The sequence below is a fragment of the Stenella coeruleoalba genome (assembly GCF_951394435.1).
Source record: "Stenella coeruleoalba genome assembly, chromosome: 15".
Taxonomy (NCBI): Eukaryota; Metazoa; Chordata; class Mammalia; order Artiodactyla; family Delphinidae; genus Stenella; species Stenella coeruleoalba.
This window is the reverse complement of record NC_137161.1, coordinates 7,954,872-7,979,273: the sequence shown is the minus strand read 5'-3', so window position 1 is coordinate 7,979,273 and position 24,402 is coordinate 7,954,872. Positions and strand designations below refer to the sequence as shown.

At 40.9% G+C, this 24,402-nt stretch overlaps 1 protein-coding gene across 7 annotated transcripts in view; it reads left to right on the top strand.

The window, feature by feature from the left end:
• The window catches only part of DOK5 (docking protein 5), a 1,081,787-nt gene that overhangs the window by 86,804 nt on the left and 970,581 nt on the right, over nucleotides 1-24,402 (top strand). For all 7 annotated transcript variants that reach the window (XR_013824125.1, XR_013824126.1, XR_013824127.1 and 4 more), the window contains one exon: nucleotides 6,444-6,518. The gene's annotated coding sequence lies outside the window, so the exon portion shown is untranslated. The remainder of the gene's footprint in view (nucleotides 1-6,443; nucleotides 6,519-24,402) is intronic.

The window sequence follows — 24,402 nt, the reverse complement described above, 5'->3', positions numbered from 1 at the left end:
AAAGATGTTTTGTCAGCAAAAGAAACCAACCTACGGGGAACAGATCATTATGTAATAAGGCATCACTTCCCATGATCTAATTATCATAACCTGTTTTAACAGTTACAGGTTATAATATCAATAAAGCCTTGGTCATTTATTATGTTTTTCACATCTTCTCCTTTCAGTAAAGATGTTAGAAAAGGTCAGAGCTGCTGTCAGATCCCAGTGATAAAGAGCAGGATGGTGCTTTGGAAAATGGCAGTCCTTGCAGCGTTAAGGGCTATAAACTTTTTAAATTGAATTGTAAAAGTTTATCACTAATCAAGAAACTCTTTTAGGTGATTTTAATGCTATTTGGTCGTTTGAAATATTTCACAGATGCTAACAGATGGTAAGGTCACGAAATGGCTGAGTATTCGGCATCATGAAATGCAAACGCATTTTCTCCATGTTAGAGATCTAGCAGTGTAGCCATGATAACACTCTAGGTCATTATCTAGTTTCTACGGAGATCAGGTACTTTAACTTGGCTCTTGAAAATAAGGAAGGGGTTGAGAACAGCCAACAGATCTCCTTTTGGTAAAATAAATATATATTTATATTTATTATAAATATATATTTCTTATTCGCTCCTTCAAATGACCTTGACCGGTTTCTTTCTTGTGATGAGTAAGGTACACTTCACCAGAGATAAGAGTGGACATTCATGATTAGCAAAAGGTAATTTTCATAAGAGGATCAATTCTAAGAAGACAAATGTTTAGATTGCAGATTCCTTGAGGGACGATTCTTGGTCTGTCCTTTAGAGTCATTCATTTATTCATTCATTATCCAACAAGTAATTAGTGAATACCTACTATGTGCCAGGCATTTCTGTAGACACTTAGAATAGGGGGAAAAGTCTCTTTCTTTATGGAACTTAAATGGGAGTAGGATAAGCCAGGCAAAAACAATAAATAAAATAGATAAGTAAATCAGTATGTTATTTTAAGTAAAATCATGTATTTGAAAGTGAAAAGTGCAATAGGAAGAAGAAAAGCAAAGCAGGCTAGATGCGATCAGGGATGAGTGCTGAGGTGAGGAATGAGGTCCCCTGGGAATAATCCCTGCTATTTTAATATGTATCGTGTGGACCTTTATTTGACGATGCATACACACATATATGTTGGTACTTTAAACAACGATAGATTCTTGATGAATACACAGCATTATCACTTCCTTTCACTTGTCATGAAAATTCTCCACGTCAACGACTGTTTTTCTAAAATGTAAAGAAATGAACATGGTAGTTAGGGTCTCCCGGAGAGAAGGCGGTATTTGATCAGTGACTTGAAGGGGATGAACAATAGACATACCTACCTGGATGAAGAGAATTCCAGGGAGAAGGAAGATCCAGTGCAAGGACATGGAGGTGGGCGTGTGCCTGGCATGGTTGAGGGTCAACAAGGAGGCCAGGAGGGCTGTAGAGGTGTGAGCGAACAGGAGAGAAGGAGAGGGAAGCCGACAGCTGATGGGCAGGTGGTCCTGGATCCTTGAGGACACGGAAAGCCATTGCCAGGGCTTCGGATCTTACTTTGAGGGAAATAGGGTGCCTTGGAGGGTTTTAAATGGAGAAATGACATGACATCACTTATGATTTAAAAGGAACTCTCTCAAAAAGATGCCTGCAACCTCCTGTTCATCGCAGCATTATTTACAATAGCTAAAACGTGGAAACAACCTAAGTGTCCGTGGATGGATGAGTGGATAAAGAAGATGTGATACATGGAAAAGAAGGGAATCCTGACATTTGCAACAACATGGATGGACTTTGAGGGTACTATGCTAAGTGACATAAATCAGACAGAGAAAGACCAGTACCGTATGATCTCATTTATATGGGGAGTATAGAAAACTGAACGCACAGAAACAGAGAGCAGATTGGTGGTTGCCAGAGGCGGGGGTTTGGGGGTGGGGAATGGATGCAGGTGGTCACAAGGTACAAACTTCCAGTCATAAGGTAAATAAGTTCTTCAGATGTATAATGTACAGCATGGTGACTGTAGTTAACAATATATTGTATATTTGTTAAGAGAGTAGCTCTTAAAAGTTCTCATCGAAAGGAAAAAAGTGGTAACTGAGTGAGGTAATGGATGTTAACTAAACTTACGTTAATCATTTTCCAATATATACATAAGCTGTATACCCACAACTAATACACCGTTATATGCCAATTATATTTTAATAAAACTTGAAAAAAGGAATCCCCTGGAAGCTGTTTGAAAATATCAGTACATTGTTAGTAGGTAAAGGCTGAAGCAGAAAGACCGACTAGGAAGCTATTGCAGCAATCCTGGAGAAATGAGGGTGTTTGGACCAGGTTGGGTGCTGGAGATGGTGAACGTAGAGCCAGCAGGATTTCCTGCAAATTATGTGTGGACTCTGACAGAAAGGAGACAGGGATAGCTCCAGGGTTTTGACCTGAGCCATGGAAGGATGGAGCTACCGTTTCCTGAGATGAGGAAGTGTTTCATTTCCATTTTGGACAAGATGAGTTTGAGATGTCTTTAGTCATCCAAGCAGAGGTGCCAAGTAGGCAGCTGGATATTTGGCAGAGTCTAAAATTTGAGAGAGAGTTCTGAACTCTCACAGGAATTTGGAAGTTATTGATATATATATAGTATTTAAATCTGAGTATCATATGATACATGGTATTTAAAGCTGTGAGACTGGATGAGATCACTAATGGCATGAGTGTAGATAAAGAAGACGTCTCAGAATTGACTTGTGACTAGCTCAGTAAAACTTGAGTTGATGAACAAAACGAATGAGTCATGATAGTGATTAGTATACTTCTCCACAAAATAACTCAGATAAAGAGCACTAAATATGTCATTTATGAAAGCAACAATATGGAGTTATTTATAACTTGAAGTGTGCCTTCTTCTGGGTCCAGGATGGAAGTGGGGACCAGATGAAGAAGGTCACAGTGAGAGGAGAGAGTAGTCACAACTGTGCCATGTGTGTTCACTCAATCATTTAGTCATTCATTTCAACAGTTACATTTTAATTGCCTAGTATGTGCCAGGCATTAATCGCTTCTATTGGGTGTTTAGTGTGTTTTGTCACCCAGCATCAGTTTCTTCTTTCTGACCACCTCAATTTCCCTGCAGGCATTCCTTCTCCCAGGTATGTGCAGTCCTGCCGGGGCAGTAAACCTGGAAGCCAGGTCCACATTGGTGCTGCCAGGAGACCAGGCACGTGACCTAAGCTTGGCCAATTGGACTCTTCATACCAGGGTTTTGGCTTTTCAGCAAGGAAAGAAGAAATGGTTAATGCACATGGGCCAAGAGAATATACGTGCAAGCTACACGTATAATTGAAAATTGTCTAATAGTTACTAAAAATAAGTTAAAAGAAACAGGTTAAATGAATTTTAATTATATATTTTATTTGACCCATTATATCCCAAATATCATCATTTCAACGTGTAATTATTATAAAAATTATTCACAAAGTGTTTTATTTTTCTGGCGCTAATTCTTTGAAGTCTGGTATGTATGGTACACTTACAGCTCTTTTCAAACAAGCCACATTTCAGTGCGCAGTTGCCACGTGTGGCAGCGTTACTGTGTTATATTGAAAAGTGCATGGCTGAGTTCATTCATTTCTGCAGCAGCTCCCGGATCAAACGGTACCTTCTACGAGCGTCATAACAGCAGGTTCTGCTTCCTGATCCTTCAGAGCTTCCTCAGTTGTTGCAAAGTCCTCTACAAGGAGTCCAGCCTCCCGAGAGGAGTGAGTCAGTGAGTCTTTTGCTTAGGTTGCTAGAGTGATCTCCCGTTAACTTGCGTTCAAAGGATCATCACTGCTACATTCCTTTTCCAACAGAAAAAATAAGAGGGATTGCGCTGGATCAAGACCTTTTCACAGTTCTAATCTCAAGGGTGGAGTCAAAAAGTAGACTAAACCTTCAAAAAGAATAGCATGGGTCTGCATGTGCTCAGATGAAAAAACATCTCCAAAATGGAGCTTTGAGTGAAAAAACAGAGGTGTATAAAATGTGTATAGTATGGTCTTATTTGTATATTTTTTTCAAAATCACATACGTATATATGTTTGTGGGCACATATATACAATTTCTAAATGGAAAGGCAAAAACCTGCTGAATAGTGGCGACCTTTAGAGGACGTGGGTAGGCGATGGGCAACGGGAGTGTTACGGGCTGAATTGTGTCCCTTCCCCAAATTCACACGTTGAAGCCCTAATTCCCCTCCACCCTCCGCACCTCAGAATGCAGCTATGTTTGGAGATGGGAGGGGGGTCTTTTTTTTTTTTTTGAGGTGTGCGGGCCTCTCACTGCTGTGACCTCTCCCGTTGAGGAGCACAGGCTCTGGACGCGCAGGCTCAGCGGCCGTGGCTCACGGGCCCAGTCGCTCCGCGGCATGTGGGATCTTCCCGGACCGGGGCACGAACCCGTGTCCCCTGCATCGGCAGGCGGACTCTCAACCACTGCGCCACCAGGGAAGCCCGGGAAGCGGGGGAGGGTCTTTGCAGGGGTAATTAAACTAAAATGAGGTCATTCAAGTGGACCCTAATCCAGCATGACTGGTGTCCTTGTAAGAAGAGGAAATTTGGACAAAGAAACATACAAAGAGGACAATATGAAGGCAAGAAGAGGACCGTCTGCAAGCCAAGGAGAGAGGCCTGAAACAGGTCCTTCTCTCATGGCCCTCAGAAGAAATCAACCTGAATCTCAGACTTCCGGTTTCTCCAGAGCTGTGAGAAAATAAATACGTGGTGTTTAAGCCACGTAGTCTGTGATACTTTGTCGTGGCAGCCCTAGCGAAATACAAGGAGTAATTGAATAGAGAGGCAGGCTTTACCTGTCATTGCAAAGGTTTCTCTTCTCATTTTTTTTATTATGTGTACTTCTATTTAAAGAGCAAAAAGTGAAAATGTTATAAATGAGGACTCAGAGTCCTGCCTTACCTTCATTTATCCCTCTTCTTTCTTTCAACACATTCCCTCCCTGGAATTTCGTCACATGTGAAGGGATCTGAAAGGGATAAGAGAGACCCTGGTAGCTGCAGAGCTAGGAAGATAGAACGAACTCATGACCTAATTCCTCCTTGTTCGAGCTGAATGTTGATTTCCTGACCTTCTTGTTTAATTGTGGGAAGGCTGTGATGTTTATTAGAATGGCTATGGGATCATCTTTGTTTTATTTCAGTCTCTGTTCTTTTGTCCAGTTCATTATTACACTGTTAGGAAGTTCCTGATCTGGAACTACGTACGTTATGGCTCTTTGGTTGCAAGCAACAGAAAGTGTATCTTACAGTTGTAAGCAGAAAAATAATTCATCCAAAGAAAATAAGGAATCTAACAGGTTCCAAGGGAAAGTTGTAGAATCAGGTTTTGAAAAGGACCAGGAGTTAAGAAAGTTTATGGGGCTAGGGGAATCGTGGTCAGAATTGGTGAGCTGTTTCTTTAGGATGCCACCAGTGAAGTTCGTCAACCCACATTTGCTCTTCTTTTTTTTTTCGGAATTATTTCCTTCAAGCTTCCATGCTCAAAGAAAAAAGTATCTAATAAGCTTATGTTGGGTCATAGACCCATCCTTATTCAGGGAAGGCAGGATTTTGCTATTTCTCTCATACTCTCTGCAGCAGAGAAGAGGTGCTCACTGCAAAGTGGACTCAATATGCTTTTGCCAGAAGGGCATCCTAAGAAGCAAAAACAGCATGAGATTTCTCTTGGATGATAATTGATTTGTTTAGTCGACAGTGTAAAAATTATTTGACCACTGGCACTGTTCTCTAGGAAGATCTTTCACATATTATAATCTCCCAAGAGGCAGATGTATAGTTCTCTTGTATGGCATCCAAGATGATACGTGATTAATAGGTGCCTAGAGTCATAATGCAAAATAAATTTCATTCCATTTTGCCTGGAAAGCTTTCTTTTCACTTGAATGAGCCCCTTCTCTAGGTTTTGCTTCTTACTATAAAACTGGTTTCCTTTTTCAATGCAGTGCTCGCTGTGTTGGTCAAGTCTTACTTTATTCCTCAGGCAGTTGAAAAACCTATCTAACACCCTCATCAGTGGGAAAAAAAAAAGGTAGACTTTTAGAGTCTTTTCCTTTCATCGATGTATTTACAGACCCAGTTAATACAATATAGTTATAATACAAATTTTAGAAACAAATTTCTTAAAGTTTAGAATTAAGTTGTTCAAAGGTACATGTAGTTATTCTATTAACTCTGATGGTATATTACGTTGATGAGGGGTGGTTATGGAATCGCTATTTTATTTTTACCTAATGAAAATAGAAAATTAAAGTGTTGAAGGTTGGGTCTGTATTTTAATCACATTCCTCAAAAGCGACTTGGGTTGAGATTTTATAATGCCATAGAAAGAATATGAGCTACCGGAATCCTGCTGACCTGTGTGTATCCTTGTAAAATCTGTTGTCATTCCAGGTGTGAAAGATGTATCCACTGAGAAGTGCTGTGTGCAGACCTTCTGGCTGAGAGTGTGTCAAGCATTCAAGAAAGGTAAGTTCCCTTCCATTCCTGCCTTCTTTTTGAATGACTATGCCAGGCAGAGGAGACAGAGGCAAGATCGCTGTGAGCAAGGACTTAAACTGAGACTTGAATTCAAATCTGGAATCTGCCACACGCTAGCTATGTGGCTGCAGGCAAGTGACTCAATTTCTCAGAGCCTTGGTTTCTTCATCTAGAAAACAGGAGAAAAAATAACGATTTCTTAACTGTGATTGTTGGGCTATGTTGAGGTGTTTGATGTGCCTATTCCCTGTGCGTAGAGAGTACGCAATAACCTGTAACTACTGTTATTGACAACTAACATATTTACATGACTCACTCATTTCTACTCATGACGGCAAATACTCTATAATACATTTAAAGCAGCTTAATGATGTGTTTGTTTAATCAGTCTAGAGGATTTGGTTCATATGAATACAATAGTTGTGATCTGAAGCCACAGCAAATCATATAACCCACAGTTTCCTAAAATGTTTCTAGAGTATACCCCTGCCGTAAGATGTAATAAAATGAGTCATCAGGAAAGTGTTTTGTGTTCAAGCAGCATTGGGAAATTTTTGATTAACAACATTCAAAGTACTGTCTTTATTGCAGGACTTCTCAGAGCCTTTAACATACAAGCATTCATTGTGACTTTCCAGAGGAAAATCATAGGCAGAGTTTTCTAACTTTTTTGACCAATGGACATGTTATCTTGGGGTCAGGGCTATTCAGACAAAGTGATGACTTAGCTCATTTACCATCCGCTTGTCAAGCGGTACCGGAAGTGATCTCAGCAAACAATCCAACTTGCCCAGAGCAGCCATGGTGAACTGTGAATTTAATCTGGTTGCTCTTGAAAGCTGCACTTTTTTTTTTCCCCCCCAATTGAATTGCAGTCTGTGAGGGAGAAACAAATTGCCTCCCCACTGTTCACACTTATGCTCGGTCTGTAAATGTTAGGAAATAGCATAAAAAGAAATTTTAATTCCTGTAGCAATAAATATGCAAATACACATTTTCTCCAAATATGGCTAGGGCATCGTTTCCCCTCTTTCACCACCTCAGAGGCCCTAAGCAGGTTTGAATCTGTTGACAAAGCTTTTTCCAGCCAGCTAGCTGACTTCTTCTTTTGTGTGCTAGCAATCTGTTAACCATATTCCCAGGGAATTTGGATGGAGAGCAAGTGTGCTCTCTTCTCCCCCGTCTCCTCCCTCTCCCCTCCCCTCACCACCCCCCCTCCTTCTTTCTTGGTCTCTCTGTCTCTTTGTCTCTGTCTCTCTCTAATTCTTTCTCTTCCCCCTCCCATACTCCTTCCCTCCCTCCATCGTTCCGTCCCCGCTCCCTCTTTCTCTCCTTTTCCCTATTTCTTATTTCTTGGAAGTCTTGCCACTGGATGGACACACTGAAACTCATTTAATTACCGGCATGCCAAGCACAGAACTGAGTCAGTCTCATTCTATGCCATTGACATTTGTGACCCACAGTTTAACCCTTTGTTCCCAGCCTACCACTGACCTCACAGGAGTTTTGCCTGAAGAAGATTGAAGTCCTGTTTTTTTATGTATGAAGTGTTCTGGTTTTCTCCAGACTTCTGTGTCCAAGTGAATCTCAGGCAAAAAATGTTGCATACATCCACCAGCATTTAGAAGTGCAGTGATGTTTCCATCCAAAGCTGAAGTTGGAGATAGAACAGGAAAAAAAAACTCTCGGGGAGGAGAGTCAAACCGATTGCTCAAAGCTTGCACTTCAGGTCCAAGAGGACCGTGTTCTAAGGTTTACATGATGTGACTTGGGCAAGATTTTCTTTAGTGTCTTGTACACTCATTATATTAAATGATAATAGGCACATTTTCAGAATCCTATTGGTGATGGGTATTACGGTAAGATACAGTCTTATCTTTGCACTTACGGGAATAATTTGAGCTTCACAAAATTGAGACAGAGTTGGGGTGCAATGTAGACAAGGTAGATGACGGAAAAAAGCAAATCTGAGTGATGGTGTTAAATCTTCTCCGTATTGCCTACCTGTGCACTTCCAGTGCCTAGGAGAACGGTTGACACATAGTAAGTGCTCAGTAGCTGTGTGTTTAAGGATCAAATAGATATGTTCAAAGAGGTTGCTTCAGCTCTGAACACTTGACCCGTGTATTTACGTACGGAGTTGTGTGTCATGGCTACGTTACGCCGTGACTCAGTAGTATAGCATGAGAGTTAACAGTGGCCTTGGAGTCAGAGAGCCTTGAGAGGTAAGCCCAGGGTCGGCTCTGTCTCATCTGTGCAAGTTACTGAGTTCTTCTAAGCCTGACTCTCCTCATCTCCACAGTGGAGACGGTGAGAGCTGCAAAAGATCTCATGCAATGATTGATGAAGACAGTGTATGTGAAATACCTTTGCATAGTACCTGGCATGTAAGCGTTCAGTAAATATTAATATTATGACTATAAACTGTGTATCAAATGGGGTCAAATTGGATCAATCCCAGGTAGAGTAGTATGTAGCAGGATGCTCTGCAATGTAAATTTTGTATAAAAATTGTAAGTACAGGCATTGAGTGCAAAATGAAAATGTGGCTCCGTATTACGTTGTCAGTAAATCACTGCCTGCCGCCCTCACGCCCACCAGCATGGCGATAGTCCGTAGCGTTATCTCACAGAATGCCTTATAAATAGTTATTTCAAGGTGTTGCTTTGGGTCAATGGTTCTTAACCAGGGACAGTTGTGTCCTCTTCCCCTCCCCCCCCAGGAACACTCAACAATTATTTGGAGTCATTTCTGGGTGTCACAGCTGTGGCTTTGGGGGTGGCCGGGTGCGCTACTGGCTTTTAGGAGGTGAAGGTCAGGGATGCTGCTGAACCTCCTACAGTGCACGGGACGGCCCACAAGGAAGAATAGTCCCTAGAGCCGAAATGGAGAAAGCCCGCTTTGGGTTTTCAGTTTTAAAAATATGTGATTGGGCTTCCCTGGTGGCGCAGTGGTTGAGAGTCTGCCTGCCAATGCAGGGGACACGGGTTCGTGCCCCGGTCCGGGAGGATCCCACATGCCGCGGAGCGGCTAGGCCCGTGAGCCATGGCCGCTGAGCCTGCGTCTCCGGAGCCTGTGCTCCGCTACGGGAGAGGCCACGGCAGTGAGAGGCCTGCGTACCGCAAAAAAAAGGCACACAAAAAAACGTGACTTGTTTCAGACTCGTTCAGAGTTAACCATTCTTGATGATAAGGGATTTATAAAATTATTTTCGGAGTCTGAAGAAGGGTTAAGTCAAGTGGCCAGTTTGGCAGTGAGAACTGGGTAACAGGATCATTTCGGGGAGCCCTACACCTGTTACTCTTCCCGGAACGCGTTTGCCAGGCTGCGGGCTCATGTCAGAGAATTGGCAGTCTGATGAAAATGCTTCGAGCGAATACCCTGCTTTGGAATGTTTTCAGTGAGTCATTTTCAAAAATTCCAGCGCGCTGATTGGTGCCAAAGATGCTAATTAGGCTTATTTTTATTTCACTAAAAAGAAGAAGAGCTCATTGCAGTTATGCAGAACTTTTTCATTAGATGGTAAAACAACCCTGTGAGGTAGGCAGAGAACATTAATTCTGGGTAATGATAATAATAATAGTTATTATTTACTAAGTATGGGCACTGTTTTACGTACTGAGCAAAATGAGGAACTTAGGGTCTGGCGCTGCAACACCTACTGGCTGTGTGAGTCTAGGCAGAGTGTATTTTTCTTTCTGCATTTCATGCTTTATTTCAAATGGGAACAGTCATAGTATCTGCTAAGGGGATTATTGTGAGAATACAAAAGGATAAATCCTCGAAAACACCCAGCACAGTGACCAACAAACAAGCATCCAGTAAGTGAGAGCTGATTATAATTGGAATAATCCTTCCAAAAACTGTGTGGAAGGGGGACATATTTAAAGATGAGAACATTTAGAAATGAGAAAACACTGTCAGAAGGAACTGAAGTAAATTCTCACAAGTAGTGGGTAGCCAAATTGGGTTGAATTCCAAAGCCCACTTGGTAACCTAGTCCTAGAAGAGTGTCTGACATATATTAGGACACAACACATGCCTGCTGCATCGAGAAAGCTCTTCCGTAATCTGCATTTTGAGACGATTTGGCCCTTTCCTTGCATTTTCCCCTCTTTGCCGACATCACAAGAATGGGTTCTCAGGTCACCAGTGCATGCATTCGATTATTCAAATAACATAAACGGCACATATCACTTTGGGAGAATTGCCCAGGCAGAAACAGTAAAAAGTGTATCGATGTTTTCACCAAGAACTCATTCTCAGAGAAGACAGGTCGTCATGAGAAACCCATCTGCTCTGTTCACGTTGCCGGGATGTTATTATTGTAGCTTTCTTCAGGGATTCGCTAGAAAAGGCCTTGAGAGGGAAACAGATCTATAGGCTGCCTAGCAAAATTAGGGCAAGACCATAGTGTGTGCATGTGTGTCCCCTGTGGGTATGTGTGTGTGAGTATCTGTGTCACAGACCGGAAGCAGCCTTCACCGTGCAATTACACTGTCAGATACAGTGGCATTTGGCAAGTTTGACATTGGAATTGCCTTCGAGTTGAACTCCTCCCGATGATGTTTCATTGTGTGGCTCTGGAGTCAACACCGAGTCTAGTTTGCAATGGATGGTGTGGTGGGTGGGGTGCTTTTTCCTGGCTTGACAGGACTGGGATGCAAACAGTAGCTGATGAGCACGGCCTTCCCCGCAGCCGTGAGGACTTTCTGCTGGAACCTTCCTGGATGCTTAAGGGTCAGCGATCACAGCGCCACTGGGCCGGGACAGCCCTGGACTCAGGGCAATGCAGACCTCGGTTTCCTTCATCGCTACCCTTTTTTACCATTTGATTTTTCTGGCTTATCCTTTGGCCCAGTCATCTGACGATGGGTGAATGCAGGGAAGCCAGACACCAGAAATGACTCCAGTTGTTAACCTCATCATGTCCACACCTTGACAGGAACTCTGCTGCATCATCTGATATGATTGCCTGATGCAGGGGACAGTGTGGGGCCCACCTCAACGAGCATTCTTGACATTTCCTAAGACCAAAGATATTTCCCCTGTTCATTCTGTCTTTAAGTACTTTAGATCTCTCTGATATTGATTCCTTGGAGACTTCATATTCTATAAACATATATATGTCTGCCCATTGAAGGAGTAGTTCCTTTTCTTTTTTTCTTTTTTCTTTTGGCCACACCGCACGGCTTGCGGGATCTTAGTTCGCTGACCAGGGATCAAAGCCGTGCCCCCTGCAGTGGAAGTATGGAGCCCCTAACCACTGGAGCACCAGGGAAGTCCCCTAGTAGTTCCTTTTCTAAGAATCTATTCTACAGACTTTTTTTCCCCAAATATAGTAGGGTAAACCATAAAGACATCCACTTCATTATTTGTAACTCATTTGTTCATTCCATACATATTTTTTGAGTATTTGCTACGTTCAAGACTTCCGGGATCAGCTATAAACATGTATTTAAATTGTTTTTTTTTCCTCATAGACCTTATGTTCCTGTTGGGAAAGATGATAAGCAGAACACATAATTAAAATAGATAATATTAAATTATGAGAAGGGAATGGGAGATTTGCGGGGGGTGTATGTGTAATTTCAAATGTGGTTGCAGGAAAGGCCTTCCTGAGGATTGAGATTTGAGTAAAGACCAGAAGGAGGTGAGGAAGGGGCTCAGGTGGACATCTCGGGGCAGAGTGATCGAGGCAGAGGAGACAGCAAGTGCAAAGTCCCTGAGGTAGGACAGTGCCTGGCATGTTCAAGGAACAGCGGAGAGGCCTGGGTGGCTGGAACAGAGGTGAGTGAGGTCAGAGAAGTGACAGGTGTGGCAGCGGGAACAGAGAGCACAGGGACTGGTTGGCCATTGGGATGACCTTGGCTTTTATTTGAGTGACATAGGAGAGAAGGGGATGGTTCTGAGTGGAGGAGTGACATGATCTGACTTGTGTTTTATTTTTATTTATTTATTTTTAAAAATTTTTATTGGAGTATAGTTGCTTTACAATATTATGTTAGCTTCTACTGCACAGCAGAATGAATCAGCCATACATGTGCACACATCCCGTCCCTTTTGGATTTCCCTCCCGTTTAGGACACCACACTGCATTAAGTAGAATTCCCTGCACTATACAGTATGTTCCCCTCAGTTGTCTATTTTATACATAGACTCAATAGTGTATATGTGTCAATCCCAATCCCCCAATTCCTCCCACACCACCCTTTTCCTCCTTGGTATCCATACATTTGTTCACTACCTCTGTGTCTCTGTTTCTGCTTTGCGTATAAGGTCATCTATACCATTTTCCTAGATTCCACATATATGCGTTAATATACGGTATTTGTTGTTCTCTTTCTGGCTTACCTTCACTCTGTATGACACTCTCTAGGTCCATCCACGTCTCTACAAATGATCCGGTTTTGTTCCTTTTTATGGCTGAGTAATATTCCATTGCATGTAGGTACCACATCTTTATCCATTCCTCTGCTGATGGACATTGAGGTTGCTTCCATGTCCTGGCTACTGTAAATAGTGCAGCTGTGAACATTGGGGTGCATGTCTGACTTGTGTTTTAATCAGATCACTCTGGCTGCTGAGTGGGGACTAGACTGCTTGGAGGCAAGGGCCACAGCTGAGCGACCAGTCAGAGGCCATTGTAAACATCCAGCAGAGACAGAATGGCAGCTTAGACCAGGATAGAAGCAGTGGAGGTAGAGAGAAATGTCCAGAACTGGATATACCTGCAGGTAGAGACAACAGGATTTATAAAGTACCTATATGTCTATCAGGAGAGTAATTTTTAAAAAATTACAGCATACCCATTCAATAAAATAATGAGATTAGAGCTATAAGAATATTTCTGTGTTTTATAGTTGCATGAAAACACCAAGATGAACAGCAATAGGGTAGTATATTTCCTGGGTTGTAAAAGTGAATATATCTACACAAATATGCTATTTCCGTTTTTTAAAAAATCTGAATGCAGCAATTTTTTTTTTTACATCTTTATTGGAGTATAACTGCTTTACAATGGTGTGTTAGTTTCTGCTTTATAACAAAGTGAATCAGTTATACATATACATATGTTTCCATATCTCTTCCCTCTTGCATCTCCCTCCCTCCCACCCTCCCTAGCCCACCCCTCTAGGTGGTCACAAAGCACCGAGCTGATCTCCCTGTGCTACACGGCTTGAATGCAGCAAATTTTAACAGTGGTTTCCTCTGAGTTGGGTAGTTGAAGCTGGGTTGTGAACTTTTACCTTTGTTAATTTTTGCAGGGTTTTTTTGTTTTTGTTTTTTTGTAAGCAGCATTCATTGCCTTTCATTGTTTTTTTAATAAAAGGAAAAGGGGAATATATTCACCCTCTAAAAGCTTATAAAGACATTTTTTATAAAGACCTTAACAAACCCCGTGCCCCATAAAACAGGCATATATTTTCAGAAGGGTCATTACCAAGGTTTGGTTCAACATTTGGTTTACTGTTGCCAATTGTAAAATGTTTGGGGGGAACGTAACCTTTTATCTCTGTATCTGATCCAAGATTTTCCTCTTCTCTGAGGCTACTGAGAACAAAATTGGGTGTTGTTGATTTGTAATCAGAGTCTAGTCCCTCAAGGAGCAAGTCCTAACTTCAGCTGACGGTAGTCAGAATGGAGATGGAAGACTGAAATACTTTCAGGAACTCAGCACTGCTCTTCAATTCAGAAATTGCTCTTCCAGTGTATATTGGAGACCATGTGAAATGAAACTGCAGTTTTTCAGGTTCCATCTTCCAAGGATTTGTGGAGGTCCCCATAACAGCACTCCCAATAGATTAATGAAATGTAACTAATAGATGGTGGTGTCGAAGCCTAAATAACCTCACCTAATCTGATCAAATCTGTAAAATCTTGCCCCCATGAAGAAGATAGGCCTTTGCTTATAGAGAGAGTTTTATAATTTTAGGGAACTCTGTAACATCCAACTGCAAATCTGTGCTCTATATTTGGCTTTTTCTGAATGTGAAATTGACAAAAATAGCTACAATCCCTACTATATATAGTTCTTAGTCAAAGATAATCCGTACAATGGAAGCTCTCATATTTTTCAGGAGTAGCAACAGTAACCATAGAATTATTTGCCAACTTTGGGTCCACTCTGATCGAATCATTTTTAAAAATACATGAAATCAGATGTTCTAGAGGCCGTCACAAAATGCCACCAGTCTAAATTTTCTTTTGCTTAAGGGCACTAGTGATAGGGCACAGTGCAACATATGGGTTTCTTTGAGTTTGAAGTCTGCTGTCAGCAAGGATAGGGCTGCCCGTGGATTTGCTGCATCAGACTGGAAACAACTGAATTACAAAGAACGTCGTTCTCCGGTCGCACCTTCCATTGAAATGGTGACTGTTCACATGACTTAATACCAAGAAAACATTAATTGCATTGGTGTTCCCCAGTGTGAGTGGTACCAGGACACAGAAGAGTCTAGATCAGTGGTTCTCAATCTAGTACAATTTTCCCCGCCTGGGAACACATGGCAATGTGTGGAGACATTTTTGTTTGTCACAATTTGGGGAGGTTGTATTACTGGAGTCTAATCGCTAGAGAGCATGGAAGCTGCTGACCATCCTACAATGCACAGAACAGACACCCCCACAACAAAGAGGGACGTCCTTCCCCAAATGTCTGCAGTGCTGATGTTGAGCAACTGTGGCTTAGAGTGAACTTGGGCAGCTTCTTAATCTTTTCAATCCTTAATTTATCATATGCACCTGAGATGCCAATAATAATACCTATTCATGTAGCTAACTCAAGATCAGATAAAATAACATATGGTGTATCCGTCAGCTTGGGCTGCCGTAACAAAAATACCATAGACTGGGTGGCTTAAACAACATTTCTGGGGGCTGGAAGTCTAAGAGCAGAGTGCTGATGTGGTCAGATTTTGGTGAAGGCTTTCTTCTTGAGTTGTAGATGCCCAGCTTCCCTCTGTGTGTTCACATAGCCTTTCCTAGGTGTGTGTACATGGTTGGGGGGTAGGGGGTGGGGAGAGAGAAGACAAGTTCTCTCGTGTCTCTTCTTGTGAGGGCACTAATCCCATCATGACCTCATCTAACTCTAATTACCTCCCAAAGTCCAAACACCATCACACTGGGGATTAAGGCTTTTCTGTGTTCTGAATATTTGTGTCCTTACACGGGTTCGAGCCCTGGTCCAGGAGGATCTCACATGCCGCAGAGCAACTAAGCCGTGTGCCAGAACTACTGAGCCAGTGCTCTAGAGCCCGCGAGCCACAACTACTGAGCCCGTGAGCCACAACTACTGAAGCCTGTGCACCTAGAGCCCATGCTCCACAACAAGAGAAGGCGCCGCAATGAGAAGCAAGCACACCACGACAAAGAGTAGCCCCCGCTCGCAGCAACTAGAGAACACCTGTGTGCAGCAACAAAGACCCAGAGCAGCCAAAAGTAAATAATGATAAATAAAATAAATATTTAAAAAAATCTAAAAAATAAAATAAAATCCATATGTTGAAATCCTAACCCCCAAAGGTGATAGGCCTTTCAGAAGTGATTAGGTCCTGAGGGTGGAGCCCTCATGAATGCGATTAGTGCTCCTATAAAAGAGATCCCACAGAGCTTCTCAGCCCCTTCCACCAGGTGAAGGTGCCAGCTATGAACCAGCAAGAGAGCCTCACCAGAGAATGGACCATGATGGTGCCTTAATCTTGCACTTCGGCCTCCAGAACTGTGAGCAGTGAATTTCTATTGTTTATACGCCACTCAGTCTGTGGCTTTTTGTTATAGCAGCTTGAAAGGACTAAGACAGCCTTAAATATATGAATTTGGGGAGGAGGGCACAGACATTTTGTCCATAGCGTATTGGAAATCTACACAGATGATGATGATGGTTATAGATCTCATAATTGTTGTTATTTAATAACCACGCAGAGGTATAATGAGAACACTTCACAGTAGGTAGAGAAGGATTGCAGGGGTCTGTTGTATATAACCTCTACAATCTGAACATCATGAAGTTGTGTATGTCTATATGTTGGCCAAGAGGAAAAAGCAATGTTTCAGTCTCTTAATTATAAGACAAATACCCATTCCTCAGAGAGCTCCTCTCTGGTATTGAATTAAAGGAGTTAGGGTTCTGAGACAGTAGTTTAAAAATTTTGTGGATAGAAACACGTTTTCTTGATTTATTTACCAAAACTTGAGACTGATGTTTTTTCTCTTTTCTAAATGCTAACTTATGGCCTTGCATTGGTTTTCCAAGTCACATATAGCTCTTGTTTGGATATTTCTGGTCTCTGTAAAAATAGTAATACAACAGGTAGATATTGGGTATCTGCTAAAGTCTTTATATTCCAAGCTGGGTCAGGAATACAAGGATGAATGATAGTCCCTGCTCACAAGGCAGGTTCACTTATGAAAATATTTCACGATAAGGTATTTCAAATGCCGTGGCAGGAACCAGGAATGATCTGAGAGAATTTAAAAGAGAGCGACTTGCCAAAGGCAGACGAGAACAGTGCATTGGGGAACCACACCTGGGGAGTGTAAATGGGCCCTAAGCTAGGGCATCCCCTCTCCTGAGTGAGGAGCCCTCACAACATGTGATCAGCTGGATTTTAGAATCATTATGGACTGGTAAGTGTTATGTGCCCTTCATTCTCCAGTTTTTGAATGGAAACATCTACTGCAATTATTTTGTCCCTGCCTATAAAAAGTGTGGATGTTTTCCAAAGAATTAAGGGATGCTTCTACCCCTTAGCAGGGGAATGGCGTGATCTCATTTGCATTTTTCAAAGATGCCTCTGATTTATCTGTGGAAAAATGCACTGCAGGTGGGCAAGAATAAAAGCACTGAGAATGAGAAGATTATCACTCTAAGCCATGTGAGAAATGATGGTGGTTTGAATTATAGGATAGCAGTAGAGATGGAGAGAAGCAGAAGGGTTTTGAATACATATTTATAGATCTTTGAGGTGAGTGATAGAAAGGAATCAAGAATGACTCAGATGTAAAGCTTGAGCTGGTATGTGAATGGAATTTTCATTTAATAAAGTGATAAAGTCTGGGGAGAAAACCCCCTTGAGAGTACACGTCATGTGGGACGCAGTGAGGGCTGGAAACATTCTGCGTTCGATACACCAAGTGTAAGATGGTAGTTGGATGTCAAGTAGGCAATTGGGATATATGGATGTATTTGGAGTGCAGAGGAGTGACTTGGGCAAGAGATCAATATTTGAAAGTCGTATCCTATAGATAATATTTAGGGACATGCATTGGATGAGATGTTTCTGGCTAGAAAGCTGAAGAAGAGGGTTGATGATGAATTCTTGGGGCACTGCCATGTTTGGAGGTCAGGTAGAGGAGGAGAAGCCAGAGATGTAGCAAGAAAACAAAAGTGAAGAAAGGAGATTTAGGAAGGATGCAGTGGGCCCACTGAGTCAGTTACGCTGAAGTGTGGAGAAGGTCCAGTGGCTTTTGCAACATGGGAAACATCAGTGAACATGAAAAAACAGTCTCTGTGGAGTCTTAGATCTGGAACCCAGCTGCGCGTCATTTGAAGAGAAAATGAAGGAAAGTTTACTTAGAAATGAATAGTCTTCTTTTGTCATTCTTTGGTGCTCTAGACTTTCTTATATCAGTCATGTTTGACACTTATGGATTTGAGACACTTATAATAAATAATTAAAGAAGAACAAACAAAAACAATATGATTTCATTTAAATTAATCAAAAAATTTTTCAGCTGATTTCATATATACAGGAACCACACTAGTAAATATCTTTAGTTTAATTCTTTAATTTTTTAAAACAAATATATAGAGAGCATTCCTTACACAGGTTGCACAGTAGGTGCTTGATGTTACAGAGGTGAAAAAGACACATAGTTTCCCTGTCTTCATGGAACTTACATTCTGTTGGGCAAGACAAAAAGCAAGAAAGAAGTAAATGAACAAATGACTTCGTAAGTTGGGTAAGCACCTTGGAGGAAACACACGTGGTGCATGGATAGTGAATAATGGGTGGGTCTTGAATTTAGGTGAGTTGATTACGGAAAGACTCTCTGAGGAGCTGAGACTTGAATGATGCAAAGTCCATCATGCTGGTCACTGGCGTAGAACAGTGCAACAAAGGATAGCCCAGCAGTGCAGAGTCCGGCAAACACCCCAAGTGAGAGAGAGCTACCATGTTTGAGAAGGGTCATGACACACGGGGACAGGCATAGGACTGGGCTAGAGAAGTAGGCAGGGCCACATCAGGAGGGGACTTACTGACTCATCTGAATGTCTTTCCAAAGTTGCCTTAACAACTCTTTCCTTTAAAAAGTGTTTGGCTGAGTAACGTAAGAATCAGAAAGAAGTATTTCCTAGTACAGTATTTTTAGACAGCATTTAAGCAATTTGTATGAAAAAATCTGAAACACATGCCTCCTTTAGGCCCAAGATTCCATTTCTAGGAATTTAAGCTAAGGAAATAATTTTCCACATGCACAAATATATATATATATATATAAGAATGTTCACTTACATTTCTAAAACTTTGTAAATTCTGTGCTTAAAACTAGTAGATTTTATCTCATGTAATTTATATCTTAAAAGAGCTGATGTTTTTATAGAAAAGAATGCCTGATGTAGCAAAATATTAAATATAATCTAATGTTCATCAATATGAATTGTTTAATTCATTCTGGTCCATTCAGACACTCCCATTATACAGCCATAGCAATCACTGATACAGTTATTTATTGACATGGAAGAAAATCCATGATATTTAGTAGTAAGTAAAGTCAACAAAAGGTAAATATAACAAAAGGTAAATATTTAATTTAAATTAGAAAGATAAATATATCCTGTAGATATACATGTAAAACAGATTATGAATAGTTATTTTTCCTGAGTGTTGAGATTATGGGTAATTTTTACTCATTTCTTTATACTTTCCTTTGTTATCTGATTTTTTTTTTTTAATGAGTACGAAGTACTTTGTGCTTAGAAACACACTAAAGTTATTACTATGTTTAAACAAAACAAACTTTAGCAACAACAGAAAAAGACCTTTTCATGAGGTAAGTGCCGGCGTTGAAGGACATCTTTAGAGACCACTGAATAGAGCCCGCGCCTCATTTCAGAAGGAACGAGTGTTAGAATTAACATCTATTGTGATGACCACCTGTTCTGGAAAACAGGCCAGATGGCATTTATCTTCCCTCTCTGATGTGCTTTAAGAAGGTATTATTGGACCTTGTAGAGGCTTCTCGGTAGCAACGATTACAAAACATCTTTGCAGCTAGGTCATTGCAGTTATCTTCTAGCAAAGATGCAAGATATTTAAAATTTTTCTCTCTGTCTCATAGTTTGTCCTGGCGATACAGAATACATTTGTCCAGAGGAGTTCATGTTTCTATCCTCTCATTTTTCTTGGGTAGGATGCTTTCAGTTTTCCAACCACGTCCTCCCGCATTTGAGTAGCTGACCATGCGGGGGACAGAACACGATTAACCTGCAGTCTTCACAGGTGGGTCTTGTGATTATACATGTCCACAGGCGATTTAGCTACATGGTCGAAGGCACAACTAGGATAGATTAGTAAAGAAAACGCATTGCAAGGTGAATAGCATTTCCAGAATTTCCTACGAGACCAGTGTACTGAACGTGCATCACATGTTCACACTTTTAATTGGCCGAACTCGAGTAATCGTTTCTGTTTTTATAGCAAAAGAGTCGGAAGACCTCAGTCTAATTAATACCCATTACCTTCCATTTTTATTGTAAATTAAAAAAAACAAACCCAAGCCAATGCAAATTAGTAGTCCTTTTTGTTTAGTGTTTCATCTTCTCTGCACAGATTATTTTCATTGTGGATTTTCCATGCTACCGATTTTCTGAACACGGGACTCTTAGAGGTGCTGAATGACTCAAATGAGACATGGTTTAACTGGTGACAATTCAACAAATATGTTTTGAACACCTCTTGAAGTGCATGCTTTCCAAATCCTGGAATTCGGTGTGGCATATAGGAAGGGATTAAGCATTAATTTCCAGTTCACCTTTTTTAAAAGTTTCATGAATTTTCTTAAATGTTTGGGTATCTCAATGCAGTGGATTCACATCTTAGTTGGGGTGCCTGTTCTGAAGTCTACACCTCAGGTGAAAATCATGTTTAGTAAAGCCCAGGATCCCACAAATCTACCTATGGAGTGGAGCGTGGGTTTTCTCTCAGGGACCCCTGGTCTCATTGGTTCCGCTTTAATTTCTCCCTTTTTCTAATCTAAAGAAGTATTTGCTACTCTAAGGGGTAAGGAAGCAGTGCTTTTATTCATCATTTATTTCCCCAAATCTGTAACTCACTGTTTAACTTGCATTTAAAACATAATAAAGCCTATTCAATCATATTGTTCCCCACAAAGGATTAATAATAATTTTTAGTTGGAACGTAAAAGGTGTGTTACCACAACTATATGAAATTAAACTTAACAACTAGTAAGATATTTGTTACTTCAGTCTTTATCAAACCATTTCAAAGTTCTATTTTTAATCCAGGTCATACAACAGACATATATAATATAGTATCACATGTATGTAATACATAATAAATGATTACGCATGTATTAAGCACGTGCTCAAAATGTTTTAACTGAGAGAAGTGCGTGGATTTCTTTTTTCATGTGAGTTGGGCTTGGCAACCAGTGATGTAGTAATTACATTTGGAGGAGAGTCAAGATATAAAATGAAAATTCTTGTAGGGTAGAGAAAACAGGGTTTAGTATTTCTAAAATATTTTCTAACCTCTCACACAGTATCTGCCCTTGAAGGATTTACAAACTCCAGGCAACGCTCAGTCCCCCACTGGCTTGCCCATTTCATAGCCTGAGCCAACAGAGGGCTGCCACATTGCCTGGCCCTGCCCTTCCCCTGCATGCCCCTCCCATCATTGCTTTGCTCAGGCAGGTCACACCACCTGGACTGTCTCCCTCGTTACACACTGCCCTGCCGGATTTCTCAAGACCCTCCTTGATCCAGTTTCACCTACAAAGACCTCCTTGACCATTTCTTTTGGAAGTGAGATTCTGCCTCCTTTGAAATTCCAAAGCAGTGGCTCCTGGACTGGGGCAGGTCTGGATGTCTCATGGTGATCTGGTAGCTCTTTAAAAATATGGTTTCTTGGGTTTTCCCCCAGAGTCTGATTTAGTAGATTCAGGGAGGGGGGCGACTTTGGGCATTGCTTGGGAATCTGTATTTCTAGAAACTCTCCAGTTGATTCCAGTGGTCAGTCATGCTCAGGAATCAGCAGCATCCCAGAGTTCTTGCTCATTGGATATTTAGCACAGGCCCCTTGGTGGTGTTCATTATCTTTTTAGAAATTATCTCATCTTCCTAATTTGACTGTAGATCACTCAGAGTCAGGGGTTATTGTTGTTGCTGCTTTACCATAGTAGGTAATCAAGAAATCATTTATTCATTATAAAATTAGGATTGATAGAGGGATGGGTCTTAAAGTACTGAACTCGTTTTCGGATGACTCTATGACACATTGTGAAAGACTAATGAAATTAACGGAGTCCTAAGGAAAAAGTAGGTAACGGTAATAATTGAATCACTTGCATGACACTAAGTAGGTTTTCATTTTCACTCTTGAATTTTTATTTAAAAAAACCCACGATGTTCTGAAATTCCTCCATGTGTTTCTTCCAATCGAAGTAAATGATCTTTTAAAAACTTCAACTGTTTCTACAAATTTCTCTCAAGTTATCTCTAACCAAATAACTTTCAAAGGATTTTATTTTTAATGAGTGGAGCTGTGAATCGGAAAACAAATATGCAGAAACCTATTAACAGGCCAGTAAATTAGAATAAAAAGAAAGAAATTTTCTACTACCAAAAGAGAGCTCTAATTTACATGCAAATGTGTGGAGGACAAAACAGCGTAGGCTGGAATTTATTTTTCATGAATAGCAGATCTACACCAGAGACAAGAGGTACAAACTGATGGCCTCTCAAACCCACTTCTGGTTAGAACTGCAATGAAATGGGCCAATATCCTTAAGCACGAACTCTTTTAGTAATAATCTTGCCACATGAGAAAACTTATTAATTCATCTAATTAGCATTAGTCTGTAAATTATTCATTAGCACAACTATCAGATAAAGTTAGAATTTCTAGATTCAGGAACTGTCCACGCTTCTGTCTTCTACAGTGTGAGAGAGGCCATATTTTTGAAGAATAGCAACAACTTGGCATAGGAAGGTAAGGGCATTGAATGTTATAAATCTGCTCTTGGCAAACAACTAAGATACATGTTTAGTTATTTTGGCATTCCTAGCAGGCTAGGCCTATTGATGACTTAGTTGTGATTTTGAAAAGTTCCCCTAGTGCAGTAGTAATAAACTGGTGGTTTTGATATTTGTTAATCAGGGATTTTTTGTGTCATAAATGGGACTCTACTTGCCCTCTCCTCTCCACAACCCCCCAAAAGCCAAGACCCAGTATTTGTTACGGCAACCAAATAATGTCACGTGGATGGAACCAAAAGATTTCTCATTTGCACTCTTCCTCAGTTTGGCGTCATTCCTTCCTCCTTATCCATCGATGACTTTACCTTCCTCTGTCAGTTTAGTAAGAAGCATTTTGGTCAGGCAGTATTTATGAAAGCCTGCAACAGCTAAGGAATCAGAACCTGACCCAGGAAGAGTTTTCACTGATTATCACTTGCTCCAAAGCAGGTTAACTGCTCATGGCAGGGAAAGTTGTAGCCCCAAACCATTTCCAACCTGATTATCTCAAACCAACAAATCAATTTGTTTCAGTTCTTAGAAAAACAAAATACTTATTTGGACAAAAGAAGCTTAAGAATTTATATATATATGTAAATTATGTATATAATGTATTACATATAATATACAATGTATATATAAACATCGAAAGGGCTGTCATGCTTTCTGCATGTTTTATTTAGGTAATATATGTGCATATATATACATATGATGTATACATTCCATATGCATTATATGCATTAAGTTCTTTTTTTTTTTTGGAGTATAGTTGCTTTACATTATGGGCATTAAGTTCTTTGTCCAGTAATTTTAGTCCATGCAATTCTCCTACTCAAAACCCTTCATGGCATCTTATCTCTTTGAGAATCAAATCCAAAGTCCCCACCATGGCCTGTAAGGCCAGAAAAGAGATTTTTTTTTCTTTAACATCTTTTTGGGAGTATAATTGCTTTACAATGGTGTGTTAGTTTCTGCTTTATAACAAAGTGAATCAGTTATACATATATATATATATCCCCATATCTCCTCCCTCTTGCGTCTCCCTCCCTCCCACCCTCCCTATCCCATCCCTCCAGGCGGTAACAAACCACCGAGCTGATCTCCCTGTGCTATGCTGCTGCTTCCCCCTAGCTATCTACCTTACGTTTGGTAGTGTATATATGTCCATGCCTCTCTCTGGCTTTGTCACAGCTTACCCTTCCCCCTCCCCGTATCCTCAAGTCCATTCTCTAGTAGGTCTGCGTCTTTATTCCTGTCTTGCCCCTAGGTTCTTCATGACCATTTTTTTTTTTTTTTAGATTCCATGTATATGTGTTAGCATACGGTATTTGTTTCAGAAAAGAGATTTTCCTCCTCGTCTCTTAGATCCAGTGTTCTACTCCAGCCGTTATCTGCCCTACTTCAGCCACAGTGGCCTTTTTTTCCCCTTGAACTCAACAAGCTTGTTCTTGACTTAGAATTTGCACTATTTGGTTTCTCTGCCTGGATTGCTCTCCCTCCTGATCTTTCTATGGCTGGCTCTTTTCTTTTTCTAAAATCCAGCTCTCAGGAATTCTCTGGCAGTCCAGTGGTTAGGACTCCATGTTTCCACTGAAGGGGTCACAGGTTCAA